Here is a 16,339-nt window from a genome sequence, read left to right as displayed (position 1 = left end):
CCTTAGATTGTTTTGAAACCAGTCTAATCTAAGTCATTGCATTTCCCATCCATGTTGGGTAATTAAGATGTGGAATGTTTGGGAAAAGAGGAAACAATTACTTGTGTGTGTGTTTTGTTTTTAAATATATTTTTATTGATTTCAGAGAGGAAGGGAGCGTCAAGAGAGATAGAAACATCAATGATGAGAGCAGATCATTGATTGACTGCCTCCTGCACGCCTCCTACTGGGGATCAAGCCTGCAACCCAAGCATGTGCTTGCGCCCTTGATCGAAATCGAACCTGGAACTCTTCAGTCCTCAGGCTGGTGCTCTATCCACTGAGCCAAACCAGCTAGGGTAGCAATTACTTGTTTTTATTATCATAAAATGATCTCCCTCTCAGCTGAAGCTGCCTACAATTTGGCATAGAAATTTCTGTTTACATTATCCACAGTCACCAATGATCACTGGACTTGCCTTTCTGCAGATATTTTCTGTTATTTTATGTCTTTCTTGATCTGTGATAACTGAAAGGTTAAAGTTGGTGGTGCACAGGTCAGCTAAATAGCAATTTCAGATGGTGAATAAAGAAAAATGGAATTTATTTAAAGAAAAGGGGATGGGGAATGGGGATAGCCAAAGGGAAGGGCTACATAACACTGAGCCAAAAGGTACTGGGTCCATGATGGCAGCAAAAATATACTTAGGACAGCGAAACAAGGAAGGGCATAGAAGAAGCAATAGGAGAGCCTACGCTGGGCTGCTTTGGCTCACAGGGAAGTCAGAGAAAAAGGGTGCTGGAGGCAGGTTCAGGGGTTAGCCTGGGACCAGCTGCCACTGCCCATTGTTCCCCTGGTTGCAAGTCTCATGGGGTCTCTTAGAGAGGAAGGGAGATGGAGCTGGTGTGCTCCCATTGGGTCCTTTGTCCTGAGCATATTTATCTCTCTCTTGCAGGTAGAAATCTTAGAGGAGGCCTCAGGGGGTTGTCTCAATAGAATATTCATCAGCTTTCCAGGTGTGCTCTTTCAGGCTGTGCTCTGCACTAACTGGTTGGTGCCAGGGCAGGGGCACATTAGTCAAATGTAGCTGGTCCTTAGGCAGCCATGGCATCCCTTGTCTGTTTTTGCTGTTTCCCTGGGCCTGGAGCTGAAATACACCTGAGGCCTAGATGTTATCTGTAGGGAGGAAAGGTCAGGGGTCCAAACCACAGGACCAGCGATATGCTAGGGGAGGAAAGGTCAGGGGTCCAAACCACAGGACCAGCGATATGCTAGGGGAGGAAAGGTCAGGGGTCCAAACCACAGGACCAGCGATATGCTAGGGGAGGAAAGTCACCCTGAGGACAAGGCTCTTGTTTTCCCAGTTTGGGCCCTGGCTAGGCCTCTGGGGCTTTCTGCCCTGGGCCCATCATCTTGCTCTGCTCCTGTCTGTCTAACAATAACCAGTCATTCCGGTGGCATTTCAAGTACAGACATTCTGCACATTTTCATAAAATAAATCACACCTTTGAAAAAATTTCTTACTATGCTTCCAGAAGACAAGTAAGTTTGTGAGTATTTGGGACAGCATGGAATAATGCCTTTAGAACCAAAGTGATATCCATCTTTTAATGAGTTACAACTCATGTTCAAACATCATATAGTTTAAGGTTTAAATTACTTGTTCTTAAATTAAAACTTTATTTTAATTTAAGAAAAGCATCTACTATGTTGTTTATTCATGCTGACCTATAAAGTTTTCTATTGCTTATTCTCATTTATTTTATTAGGCACTCCCTAGGGAATGTGCATAGAAGCAAGACACTTGGATATGTTTTATGTTTCTCAGAAATATTTTATTAATATCACTTGATTGTTATGAAATTAACAACCCTATCTGCAGCTATTTTCAGTATGAATCCCTAAGGAAACCATGTTACCAGTTTTCTTTTGATTGAGAGTATCTCCTTACTAAGAAAAGAAAAAGTGATACATCATTTGATCCACAATCTTCTTCTAACTTAAATGTCATATTTTGTGATAGTTTTGGTGTTGCTCACTTCCTCCACCCCAGGAAGGTCATATATATAGTGGCCAACCTTGAGCAACTGCACTTGCAGAACAGTAGTTTGACATCACCTGGTATTTTCCTATTCCTGGGCCCACGTCCATATACTGTCTCAATATCACTTATATGTGGAATTTTAAAAAGCCGAACTTGTAAAAACAGAGAACAAAATGGTGGTTACCAGAGGGAGGGAGTTGGAGGGGTCAGTACAGATATTGTTTAAGGATACAAACTTACAAACAATAGTAAATAAGCCCTGGATAGCTAATGCACAGCACAGTGAGTATAGACAGCAATACTGTATTATAATCACCAAACTTACTAAGAGATTAGACTTAATTATTCCAACCACTAAAAAGAAAGGACGGTGATGCAACATGATAGAGATGCTAGCCAGTACCACAATAGCTATCATATTGCAATATATAAGTGTATTAAATTAACATATTTTACACCTTAAATTTACACATTGTTATATGTCAAATATATTTCAGTAAAAAAAATAAAATAAAATAAAACTTAAATGTGCATGGGACTCACTTGCGGATCCTGTTGAAATTGTGATTTAGTTTGCTGGCGTAGGACCCAAGATTCTATATCGCAACAAGCCCTAGGGGCCGTTTGACCTCAGTGAGCTGGCAGTGATGGCGAACCTATGACATGCGTGTCAGAGGTGACACGCGAACTCATTTTTTGGTTGATTTTTCTTTGTTAAATGGCATTTAAATATATAAAATAAATACCAAAAATATCAAAAAATTTCTGTATGTGACACGGCACCAGAGTTAAGTTAGGGTTTTTCAAAATGCTGACACACCGAGCTCAAAAGGTTCGCCATCACTGTAAGGCCATAGACCTCGCTGTGACCTTTGATGGGGCCTTTTCTCGAAATTCTCTATTCCTTTGGATTTTGCTACACCAGTTTTTTGGGGGGACTCCCCTCCTTGCTAACTGTTCCTCTTAAGTATCTTTTCTTTATAGGACTTCCTCTGTTTGTTCTTTATGAATGCAAGTCATCCCCAAAGCTTCATCCTCAATTTACTTTTTTTTCTAGAGTAATGATCCCCGAAGTTTAGTACACAAAGAAAGTTAGCTTGGAAATTTATTGAAAATGGAGCTTCCTAAACCCCACTGCAGAGCCTCTGATTCAGTGGTGTGGGGTGGCGTCCTAGTCTGTACTTCTAATTTTTAGAAAGAAGTTTCTTAGGCCACAATTTTGAGAAGATTGGCCCTAAGGACACTCATTCACTTTTCATTGCATTAACCATACCATAATCTCCAAATTGTACCTAGACCTCAGACCTATCCATGATTTCAACTGAGTACATAATATTCTAATCTGGATATTAAAAAAAAAATCAAATGTCCCAACTAAGTTTATCTCCCCCAACTCGACCACCTCTTCTTTTTCCTTTCTCTAAGATAATGGTGCTTTAATCAAACCAGAAATAATCTGGTTAGAGTTTGTGTCCAAGCAACACTTGTCTACTGAGTCGCTGACCTAGAATAGTTGGCATAAAAATCCCCTGGGGTGCTAAGTCACAAACTCCTCAAATGCTAATTCCTTAAGTGGGGGGGGGGCGGGTAACAAATCTGCATTTTTAAATATTTATTTTATTTTTTTATTTCAGAGAGGAAGGGAGAGAATGAAAGACAGAAACATCAATGATGAGAGAGAATCATTAATCAGCCACCTCCTGCACAACACCCCCACACTGGGGATCAAGCCCACACACCCGGCATGTGCCTGACTAGGAGTTGAACCGTGACCGCCTGGTTCATAGGTTGATGCTTAACCACTGAGCCACACCAGCAGGGCAGATCTGCATTTTTAACTTACTTCCCAGCAATGATTCTGATGCAGATGACCCAGGCCCCCACTTTTAGAAATGTTGTTCTAGGGATATTTTCAGCTATTCCTAGCTGTAGGATGACAGGGCCTTTAAAAGCATTTTCTAAGGCAGAGGGCTTAGGATGGAAATAGGGATGGTTTAACTTTCCCCTTATCTCAAGCAGAGCCTTCCAAAGCTACTCCAAATAACTGCGCATACAGTAAAAATCATTACCCTTCTATCTACAGTCAGTTTCAGGTGAAGTTACCAGCCACTCTCTTCCTAACAGTATTGACACCCCTAAACCCTTTCATACAGTTATTTCTAGACTATCAATATTTACCCTCATGACAGTTACTCTTGAGAATATTTCCTTGCTATTTCTCTCTCTTCTTTTTTCTCTTAGTCTTATTTCCTTTCCATATTACTTATTTAAGAAATTAAGTTGCAAAGTCTATACATATCTCAGGTAGGTAGTAGATACCTCTAAGATAGAAATAACATCCATTGTTTAATTTACATCTCCACAAGAAAACATTATCAGACTACCTTGAGAAGCAGAAGCTCAATTAATAGTTCTTTTTATCATAAAGAATTATGGTTTGTATTATATTTTGAATATCTATAATAATAAAAGCATAATATGCTAATTAGACTGGACAGCAGAACAATCTTCTGGATGTTATTCCAGACATCCTTTTAGATGAAGGTGCAGTGGCAGGGGCCAAGGCAGAGGCGGTTAGGGTGATCAGTCAGGCAGGCAAGCAGTTAGAAGCCAGCGGTCCTGGATTGTGAGAGGGTTCAGGCTGGGCTGAAGGACCCCTAACCCACCCCACCATGCACAAATTTTGTGCACTAGACCTCTAGTTAAGAATATACTGTGTAAATGTAGATAGATATATAGATATGGATAATGATATAAATATAGATATATAATTTAGATAAATATAGATATGGATATGGATATGGAGATAGAGATAGAGATAGAGATAGAGATAGAGATAGAGATAGAGATAGAGATAGAGATAGAGATAGAGATAGAGATAGATATAGATGATATAGATATTTTGAATTCTTTGATAGTCTCCACCTAACATCCTTTAAGCTGTGGATGAATTTGTTTTGTTGCCTTAAAGAATTCTAATGTGATGTTTTCCCCCATTGTTCTTTTACACATGTTATGCTTTCTAGTTCAGACATGAGATGATTTTGCCCAAGGTTACTAGAATAAAATTGGAGTTTAATTAGTCACTTTGAGACATGGCAACTAAGTGCTGATTCCTTTTTAATCTTTAACAAGCTCCATTATTTACATAGACAAATTGATGCCAACACTTAAGAAATATGAAGGAATGCAAACCACACAATTTTGAAATATTTGAATATTCTAACATTCAGGATAACATATATTTTTCATACTGATTAGGCTTTGACACTGGTTTTAAATGGAAACAGTGCCAAACAGAGGTTGAAATGCAAATAGTATGATCTATCAATGTACAAGGTCTCAAGTCAGTTTAATTTTATCTCTTTGCAAGACTCTAGATGCATAATATTATCTTGATGTTCAGCCTCAACCTGGTCTATCTGCATATCAAAATGTGCAATGAGGGGATAAATTTTTTCACTGGGAAAAACAGCGGGAGCTGAATTAATAGGCAATTTACCTCAGTTTCACTGTGTTTTGCTTTGATTTCAGCTGAGTGAGGATTGATTGACCCTGTTTTCCTAAATCCAAAGCAAGACATTTTACTTCAGCTGAGTTCACCTACAGATATTTTTCATAGGAGCTGTTCTTTGAAATATCTTTCATCTCTTTATTCCTTTCTTCTCCATATTCTTTTTCTCCACTTCCTTTCTCTCTCCCAGCTGCAAGGATTTGTCTTCCAAAAGAGTGGGGGTGGGAGGGAGTCAGGGAGGGAAACAGAGCGGAGCAGGAACCAGAGAATGCCAGGATCTGGCTTTTGTTATTGGTTGGCTGCTGCCTGATGGATAGAAGAGGGAGGAGTGAAGTCTTCAGTCTGATCTGACGGAGCAGGAGTACAGAAACCATATTTACAGGTAAGGACAAACAAGAAGATAAAATGTTATTTTTATTCAAAAGAAAATGCTTCTCAATTCCCACTAAAAGAATTTTGTAATATGAAAGTCATTCTGAAGACATTTCCTGAAAGTATGTCCTTTTCATTGCTTGAGGGAGCTTTGTAGTGAGTAGTTCTTTCTCCCTGCAGAATCCTTAGCGGATAAAAACACCGGAGGCTTGTCTTATCCCGGGTAACTTTCTAGGCATGCGTTCCTGAAGCAAAATTAATTGATAAAATGAGTCATCGTGTGCCTTTTTTGCTTTTACTTAAGCTTATGTTGTTCGGAATCAAAGGAGAGCTCGGGAAATTCCACAGGTCCTGGGAAAATGGACCTTTCTCTAAATATACAATGTATAATTTCATGTGGTGTCTTCTAATATTTACAATATAGCGAATGGCATAGAAAAATAATTTTTGCTGGCTGTAGACCCTTTCAGCACTAATTTAGAATGAGTGATTTATGTGCATCTAATTCCTTTTAACTTTCTTTATTGATAAATCTTATGCTATTGAGTAGTTGCATCATTTTATTTAGTAAATTGTAAGCGTATGTTATATGTAAACTCTATACTTGTCAATATGCATGGGACTGCTTTCATTTTAAAAGCACAGAAACCTATTTGGGAAAAATTAAACATTACCATAAAAATTACATCATAATAGCCCAGTTTCATTGCTAGTTTCATTTATCAATAAAATATATCTGGATAAGAATTCCATCATAGTATTCATGTTGTTGGGAATATTTCTAGGCAATATTTTTTTAAAGCTCAAAAGTTAAGATTTTACTTTATCAGTGGCTTATATATGTTAATATTGTCTCCCCCCCCACCCCCCTACTTAGGGAAAATAGGAAAGTTCCAGATATGTAGACTGACACACTTACAGTAAATACATTGAAAAATTTTATTCCAAGTTATTTTATTTTATTCTTTTCTTAATTCATAAATATAGGTCAATAGGGTGGGGTAACCTTTGAAACACTGAGCTTTTTTAAAGAAAGATTATTACTGACCTGGGTCCATTGGCAATTAATTAATACTTGTTGATTGGAATAACAAAAATAAAAGTCTTTCAATGATGTAATTGATTACATCATTTCAATGAAGTAATATATTTTTAAAATACTTTTTTTTAATGAATCACAAACTAATAGGAATGAATATAAATAATTTCTAAGGTTTTGGGGGGTCCTGTTTTTGCTTTTTGTAATTTAAAAGATAAGTTTTATCTTTAAATATCAGACAAAAACAACATTTCTTGCAAAATTTTATAAAGGGGAGGGAAACTACTGAATATTGGGTAACAATTATCTAAATAAATGGAGAACTATCTTAAACTTCCTAAATGTACTAAATACAGAGAGTAATACTCTCTGTATTTAATACTCTCTGTATGTAAATACTTACATACTTAAGTGTCATATCGACCCAAGCAAACACTCTTGCATGGTTTATGTTAAACTATTTCTGGATTTCAAAAATTATCATATGGTACTGAGCCATTGCCATGTTTCTCATTATTGATTCTTTTGATCATGGTTTCTAAAACAAAATGATAATAGAAATTAATCTACCCCCTAGGTTGGAATTTAGGATGACATATAAGACCAGATATTCACTGCCTGATATGTGTTAGAGAAAATAAGCCAAGGCAGTTATATTTTTTGGCAATTAAAAATTCCAAGTAAAGCTAACTCCAGGAATGAAGGAGAATTGATGAAAATGAGAGAGCAGAGTTCCACATGCTTTTAAATTATTCTGTTTCCTTGGAAACCAGCTGCTGCAGATGCATGTTGCTTTCTTTGGCTAAAAATATCATCCTTTTAATAATCACTAAGGGAAAGGTTCTGAATAAAACCAGTGTATTGTTGCTGCTTTTTATAATTTCCGTAATGGTTCACATATTTTGGATGAAATGTAGATAAACCCTTTCTCAATAAGCATCTGCTGTTACCACTGGCAGACGCCGGTGTGAGCTATCTCCATGAGATAACTATGGTAGTCTCTACTGCAGAGACTGAGAGAGAGAGAGAGAGAGAGAGAGAGAGCTGAAGTGGAGGCATATTAGATTGAGAATTTTTTTAACTTAAATATTCAGACCATGTTTCATTAATGCAGTTATTTCTTTACCTTTGTGATCCATCTAATATATAAAAAATTACACATTGCAACAATCTAAAAGTGGTTTAATATTATTAAACATCACCTAAGACGATTTTTTGTTATTAAGGTAATATATTTGAAACTTAATTGAAATTATCATAAATTCATATGTGCTCTTTCTTGTTTTATTAGAAGCCTTTTGCTTTTACAGAAATAAAAATTTATTTTATCTAACTTTTCTTTATTGTCATATTTTACCCTAAGCAATTTCTTAAATTAAAACACTTTGATTATATATTGTTATTCTCTCAGTTATTTGGTGAGGAAAGAAAATTATCCTAAAATTATTACTTGTTTCCTATTTTATTGTAATTTAGATGAGATTTCTAACTCTATTTTCTCTTTTGTCAGTTGTTTTTGACATACACTTTATTTTCATAATATTAAACTTAGCCTCTTAGATTTAGTGTCAGCAATGTAGCAAATAAAGTATCATGTAATTAAACCATGTTTTAATGTATTTAGTATTTGGCCAATACATTACTTAAAGTTAAATGAATTTGGTATGTAAGTATGTTATATTTTAAAAAGAGATAGTATAAAGGGAAGTATTCAGTTTTTATCAATTAACATGAGCAAAACACTTTAGTGGCAGTACTTTCAGCATAAATACAGATGACATTAAAGAATATGCTGACAAATTAGGCTAGTAAATGGATTATGCAACCTGTGCAAAGAATCCTCATTTTAAGGCACAATCAAAATTATCAAGTATATTTTAAGCTCCTGAAAATAATGCATTTCATAGTCTTAATCTTAACTGCAGATATTTTTTAATTACTGTTTATTAGTAGTATCTCTTTACTGCTTTATGCTTCTCTATTTGCTAGAAGTAGCTTGCCATATTCATATGTGAATTTACAACGGTCTTTTAAGTTTCACAAAATGTATTCAGGAAAATGAAATATTAATAGCTTCCTCTTTAATATAGCTAGATAACTTAACATCTATAATGAAAATATGCTAGTTTGGCAAGTAACCCTACATTACTGGAAATGGAAGGCTGGGATTTAAAAGAAACAGAAATTATACCAAGGTGGAAAGCTTCGGTCAGGTTTCACACTGTTATGTAGTTAAGGTACAAACTAATGAAAAGGCACATTAACAATTGTACTATGGTAGGTCATAATTGAAAAATATTGATCAGAAGTTATTTTTGACTTAGTACATATTTACTACCTAATAATATAATATAGGGCTTATGTTAAGTATAGAATGGGGATTGGTTCAGAGCAGCACTATTACTCTTTATTTACCATTTTTGTGAATCAAGAAGCAAGTAATGGATTTAATTATCAAGCTAACGATCACATTTGGATGTTTCACACATCTCCTTGAATCAGTTGACAGATCATTGGATTTCTGTCAATTGTTTTGATCTCAGTTATATTAGACTAACTAGTTTGACATGAAAATTGTTGAATACACATACTATGAGAATACAGACTCAATGTAGCTTTTGAAGCATTTAATTCAAGATTATGATGACCTTGATAAATGTGAATACTAATTCTAAGGATCACGCTTTAGCAAGAAATGCACTTGACATGAGATAAAATTTGCCATTCATTTTAGTCTCATGGCTAAAAAAAGTAAATAGTAGCCATATGATTTATTTCCAAAGAGTCTTGTATTCTAGTTAGATCAAGCGCTTAACATATCTTTCAGTATAACAACAAAGGGTGGTGCATACAATATATTACTATATTTCTCCTGACTCACATGCACATTTACAACAATATTATTTTAAACAAAAACATCAACCACCAGGTAAAAGTAATTCTTATGTAAATGTTTGTATCTTTATATAATGACTATAAAGTTTATAAAGTTATTTGGCAAATACTCATTTGATTTTCATTATTTTCCTTTGGATATTTTAGCCTTTCATTACCCTAAGAGCATGGGAGTGGCCTGTAGAGATAATTCCTTCCTGGATTGCTCATTTTCCTATGAAGGAAGTAAGATGCAGCTTCACAGTGATTTTTTAGTGGGAAGCCAGATAATTTGCTTAGGCAAAAATCACAACAGCCAAACACAGGCTCAGTCATCCTACCCTTTTCTTATACCCTCCCAATGACAGACACTCATTATATTTGGATCTAATGCATTCATTACTGGATGAAAGAAAAGCAGAGTTTAGGAGGACTTTGAAAAGTGAAAAATCATGGCGTGGCCAGATGATTCCCAATGCATAACAACACAGGAAATGTGGAGATGTGCAGAACGCTCCCCTTGGTATTCTGTGAGCCTGATCGCTTTGACTTACTGTCATTGTGCCCTTGACCTTCTGTGAGTATGTTGTCAATGTGAAAATGCATTGCAGCTTTGTTTTCTAGTAAGTGTTGATATAGTTAGTTGTCATGTTGTGGATATATCACATTACATTTAATAAATGACACAAATAATTTCCTAAACAGGACTCCTGAATCTATTTACAAAGATTTTCATTTCCTTTTCTATCCCACTTAGGTTGGCCACAGAAAATCAATATTTGTCATTCAACCTCACCCAGGTTATACTGGTTGTAATGCTGTCAGAATATTAGAGCAGAAGGATGATGGGAAAGGCTTTCAAATGTTATTTTAAAAAAATTCTTGCTTTGCTTTCTCAAAATTTCTTTTTTGAAACTCATAAAGCTCATATTTCAAATGTTAGATTGTTTGGCCACTATGATCTGAATCAGTAAAGGGCCACGAGTGGACACTCTCATGCTGGTCCCTGAAGTCCCCTAGGACTGAGTCACATGGGTAACTCTGAGCTTGAGGACTCCAGTATAAGCTTCTATATTCAGAGATCTTCACACATCTTATGGGCTGCGCCAATGAGAGCAGCCTCAGGGTCACCTGAGGCCTTTCCCATGGCCCTTTTGTGTGGTCATTACAAGCACTTCCTTGACCTCTCTATAATCTTTTATTCAGCGATCTCAATTTAATTCTTAGTACTAGCAGCTTCTTTTTCTTTGCATCAGCAACACCTCATATAATGTCTGATACATACTATGTGGTCCCAAATTGTTTTGCTGACTGAATAAATGAGTGAATAATCTTGTCAGTCATCTTACCCTTTTCTTATGCCCTCCCAATGTCAGCCACTCATTACATTCTAAGATAGTCCCTTCCTTTCATGTGCTTCTCTGTTAATGCTCTTCAAAGTGACAACTTCCATGTCACTTAGATGTCATTAGGCCATGGAAAATTTTGTATTGCAGACTTTTTATTGTATGCACTCCATTTGAGCTCTCCTACTTTACAGGGAATTTTGTCCACATTTCATGACTCTCTGCACTGTGCTATTTTGTAATACCACTATTCTCTTTCTGATATACATATACACACCGGTCATCCAATAGTACATCCATGGATTGATTGTATACTAATTATAATTTTTATATTAACTTGTAATATAAATGTTAAATAACACAGTGATATTGTCCAGCTGGTGTTGCTCAGTGGTGGAACATCGACCCAGGAACCAGGAGATAATGGTTCAAATCCTGGTCCAGGCACATATCTGGGTTGCAGGATCTGTCCCCAGTAGGGGGCATGCAGGAGACAGCCGATGAATGATTCTCTCTCATCATTGATGTTTCTATCTTTCTCTCAGTCTCCCTTCCTTTCTCTGAAATCAATAAAAACATATTTTAAAAAAGAAAATATAGTAATATGTATTTTACCTGTCTCTGAGTGTATATATATATATATATATATATATATATATATATATACTCTTATTTATTGAATCCCCACACCTTTGATTAAAATTGTTCAGAAATATTGTTCTGCTCTTCTGCCATTTATATTGTGTTCTGATGAACAATTCCAAGCCATAATGCTTGGCAAGTAACAATGCTGAATCAGGTACAAAGAAGCCAAGAGTATATGCTGAGAGTTAATACAGCTATTTCACTGGAGTTTAATATGTCAGAAGGTAAAGGTAAATGTAAGCAGATAATATGGGACATGAAGAAGTGTCTACCGCAGCCAGGTAGAACTGATAAAAAAAAAAGTGGATATATGCCCTGATTTGATATCTGGGAGTCTGACGACAAAGAGTGATTGCTAATATATCACAAATGTGTTCAGTTCATTTATATGGGAACTGTACTGTGGTATACATTTATACTCTTTAAATGGATGATTCAGTCACCCAGCCAGCATGCCTGTTTCTAAAAATGCTTTTTCTGAGCTAATGGGGTCTTGTAACTTGGCTTACCTATTAGTTCTGTAGGTGGTGCAGCATAATGATTGATGGAATGTGTAATGGACTTTGCAATCATACAGACTGTAGTTCAGCTCCAGACATGGCATCTTACTGCTGGTGTAAATTTGGACAAGTTATTTAAACTATCTGAGCCAGTTTCCTTTTCTATAAAATCAGCTATCTAACTATGTGATATTGTAAAGATTGATAGGTCGGTGTAGAACATTTTTTACCACAGAATTTGGGCGTAGGAATTGCATGCAATTTTAGTTGTTATTGCTAGTTGTCCTTTTTGTTTATAAGCCAAGAATGTGAGAAGCAAAATAATCCTGAAGGTTTTCAATAGCTTCCTAAATATTATTTCTCATTAAGGAATTACAAAAAAAATAAAATAAAATAAAAATAAATAAAAAAATTCTTCTATATTGGCTAGTTTTTCTATTTTTTTCATATTTCTATAGTTAAATCATTGGACATCAACTGACTGGTTAAGTTAGAATTGTATGAGATATTAGAATTGTGGGGGCAATTCTAGTGGTGAAGAGTCAAGAATCAAGGGAAAATGTGCTGATTAAAAGTATGCTCATCAAATGCCAGAATGCCTTAGTTCGAATGCTGCTTGTAGCTATTAGCTGTATGACCTTGGCCTCATTATCTAACTTTTCTGTGCTTCAGTTTTTAATCTGAAAATGGAATGGACCATATGGGCATGATGAAGATTACATGAGTTGATATATGTTGTATTAGTTTTCCACTGCTGTGTAACAAATTACCACAAACTTAGCAACTTAATATGATGCCCACGTATTAGTGTATAGTGCTATAGGTCCTGCGCAGTGTAGCAAAGTTCTTTGCTCAGAGTTTCACATGGCTGAAATTATGGTCAGCTCAACTGACCTTTTGTCTGGTCACTCTGGAGGAAAATCTACTTCCAAGCTCTTTTTGACAAAATTCAGTTCCTTTTGGTCATGGGACTGTGGCCCCTTCCATTGTCAAAGTCAGCCACAGGGTATTGCACTGAATCCTTCTCACCCTTCATATCTGACGCTTAGATTTAACGTGTTCATGTGAATAGGTCAGGCCCACCTGGACAATCTACCAGGTCACTGATTTGGGACCTTAATTACATATGAAGATTTCCTTTGCCATAAAAGGTGTCCAGAATCATGGGAGTGATATCTTACCATATGTGTAATCTTGGGATTAGAAAAAACATGCACACTTAGAGGGTCAGGAATCTTGTATACAGCTTATGCTAGAAAGTTCCTGGCACATAGTAAACACTGTATGTGCATTTGTATCTGAAAAAATAACAGAACTGTTTAAAAATAGCAATGTCAATAGTAATGGCAAGTATATGACAATGTGATATGCCAATCCACCATTAAATATGTAAATTGGTAGAAACTTTCTGCCAGGTAATTTAGCAATGTGTATTGAAAGCTCAGTAATTCCACTTTTAGAATTCATCCTAAAGATATATCAGAGGTATACACAAAGACAACATGAAAGAAAATATTAATATATGATGATTTGTAATAATAAATACTTTAAAAAACCCACACATCTCCTTTAAAGTGTTAGTTGACATTATGGCATGGCTACTCAATAAAATGCTATGTAGCCTTAAGCACAAAAATAAAACTCAAATAAGACAAAAACACATAGTTTTGAAAGTTATTTAATGAGAAGGAAACATGCTCATGTTATAAGTAGAAAAATCCTAGGTTACAAAATTGCATATATGGTGTTAATCAATTCACACTCCTTCCCGGAGTGTGAGGTGGCATTTTGGCAACACAAGGTCACTTGACAAGGGAGGGATCTTACCCTACAAGTCTCCTCAGATTGCTTTAGGTAAAACTGGGCTTCTAGAGACTTCTTAGGGAGCCCCAGCATCCCCATGGAGTTTGAGGTGGGCTTTTGGCAACACAGGATCACCTGACACTGTCCTTCTAGTCATGCTCATTCAGCAAGGGTATCCTCTAAAGACGTTATCTCCCCTAGTTTTCTGTGCTGTTGTCATCCATTCAATGCCTCAAAGTGCAAATAGAGTGTCTGGTCTCTCACTCCTAATTCATAACCCTCCTTTATACTAATCTGGCTAAATTATATTCTCAGCCAAGATTTTAGAGAATTGTTTTTGTTTTGTTTTAGCTATACTGCAAGGCATCTGGAGTATATAATAGGTATCCATGGAGAATGTAGAAGTTAACGATTATTAGGAGAGCACCTGCAGTGCATATTCTAACACTGTAAAACAGCTACTCAAAAATCCCATGTTACAGGTAAGAAAATATGGCTCAGAGAAATTAATTAGCTTGCTGAAGAACTATTTAAGAATTGGTGAAAGCAGGTGTTCAAGCAACTGGCTTCACCCTCTTCACCATTCCAGTGATTCCTGGGACTATATTTTTTTAAATCTCCCTAAGAAATTTTAATGATTAGCCTAGTCTAAGTTTTACAGCATTACACATCACCACTTTCCTATACCTAAAGGCAAATGAGTGGTAACAGTGCAGATTGCTTTTGTCTCCTAAGCTTTTTCTAGCTCCAGCCTCTCAGATCTTAAACTTCTAATTAACCCATGTGCTATTTTTGTTGTTGTTATTAATCCTCACCCAAAGATATCTTTTCCATTGATTTTTAGAGAGTGGAAGGGAGAGGGAGAGACAGAGAGAGAGAGAAAAACATTGATGTGAGAGAGACACATTGATTAGTTTTCTCCCGCACGCACCCCAACTGGCCCTGAGGATTAAACCTGCAACTGAGGTACATGCCCTTGACCAGGATTGAGACCCTTCAGTCCTTGGACCAAACTGGCCAGGGCGATGGATGTGCTTTTAATTAGGGAATGCAGTTAACAACACAAGTTCATATTAAAGCAATTCTTCCCATTTGCCTCTCAACACAAAGGAAGATGTACCAAATTCTCTGAACTTTGGAATGAGCATTTCTCCATAGATATTATAACCCAGGCTCACTTCTCTACCTCTTACTCTTTCTGTGACTAATAAGTTCTTGATAAAAATCAATGCCGAATCTCTCAAGTAACAAAATGTCCATCTTTGGGGAGTTCCCTCCATCCCTTTCTGACTTTCCCCCATGTCCTACTTTCCCCTCCAAATTCCAATGACCATTCAATATACTTTCGCTTTTATTCACTTTTATTCCGCATCCATCACTAGCTTTAATTTCCTGTCCCCATTCTTACTCTAATTTTTACCTATTAACATCTGGTGATCAATCCATATCCATGGGTAACTAATTCTTCATATTAGAAGCAGTATTGAGAAAATTATTTAATATAGCTTTCAAAAAGAATTATTGTATATAGGAGTAGTAATAATACAGTATTCCCATCAGATAAAGAAAATCTGGGAAACACAGAACCCTGTTAAAGGATTCTGAATAGAATTCTAAAACTTTTGACTTCTAACAAATATTGTAATCTTAAGTGCCAAAAAATATAAATATGCCATATGTACTTCGCTATTTGCTAACAGTTTCTTCCAGCCATGTATTCTCAACAGCATTCTGTGTTATAGGGTGACTCTTAATATTGTTTAGAATTTCTTTCACTTGATATGTGGATGGAACAGTCTCAATCAAGGACATTTGCAATAACTGTTTTCTCCCTCAGTCGCTCTCCTTTCCCACCTATTACTGCAGACATCTGAATAGGGGTAGCATCTTAAACTCCCACATTTTAGCTTCTCCTGCCTGATCTCACCAACTGTTGCCATGGCAATAATTGTAGCATTGCAATTTTAGTACTACAACCAGAGTACACGACAGTGAAATCAGATTGGCAAACACAAATGAGGATGAGTCTCTCTCTTCCAACAAGTGTCTATTATACTTTGGGATATTTCTCCCCTACCCTTTCTCTGTGTTTACTCAGATGTCTAATTATATAGTTCAGTCTTTCTCTAATGACTTAGTGCAAGATTCTTCAAGGTCACCAGAAACTAAAAGCATAAATAGGAGCAAATTCATGCACAACTTATTTACATGGATTTCATAAC

This window comes from Myotis daubentonii, chromosome 7 (genome assembly GCF_963259705.1).
Source record: "Myotis daubentonii chromosome 7, mMyoDau2.1, whole genome shotgun sequence".
In the NCBI taxonomy this organism is placed as follows: Eukaryota; Metazoa; Chordata; class Mammalia; order Chiroptera; family Vespertilionidae; genus Myotis; species Myotis daubentonii.
Note: the sequence above shows the minus strand (reverse complement) of the source record.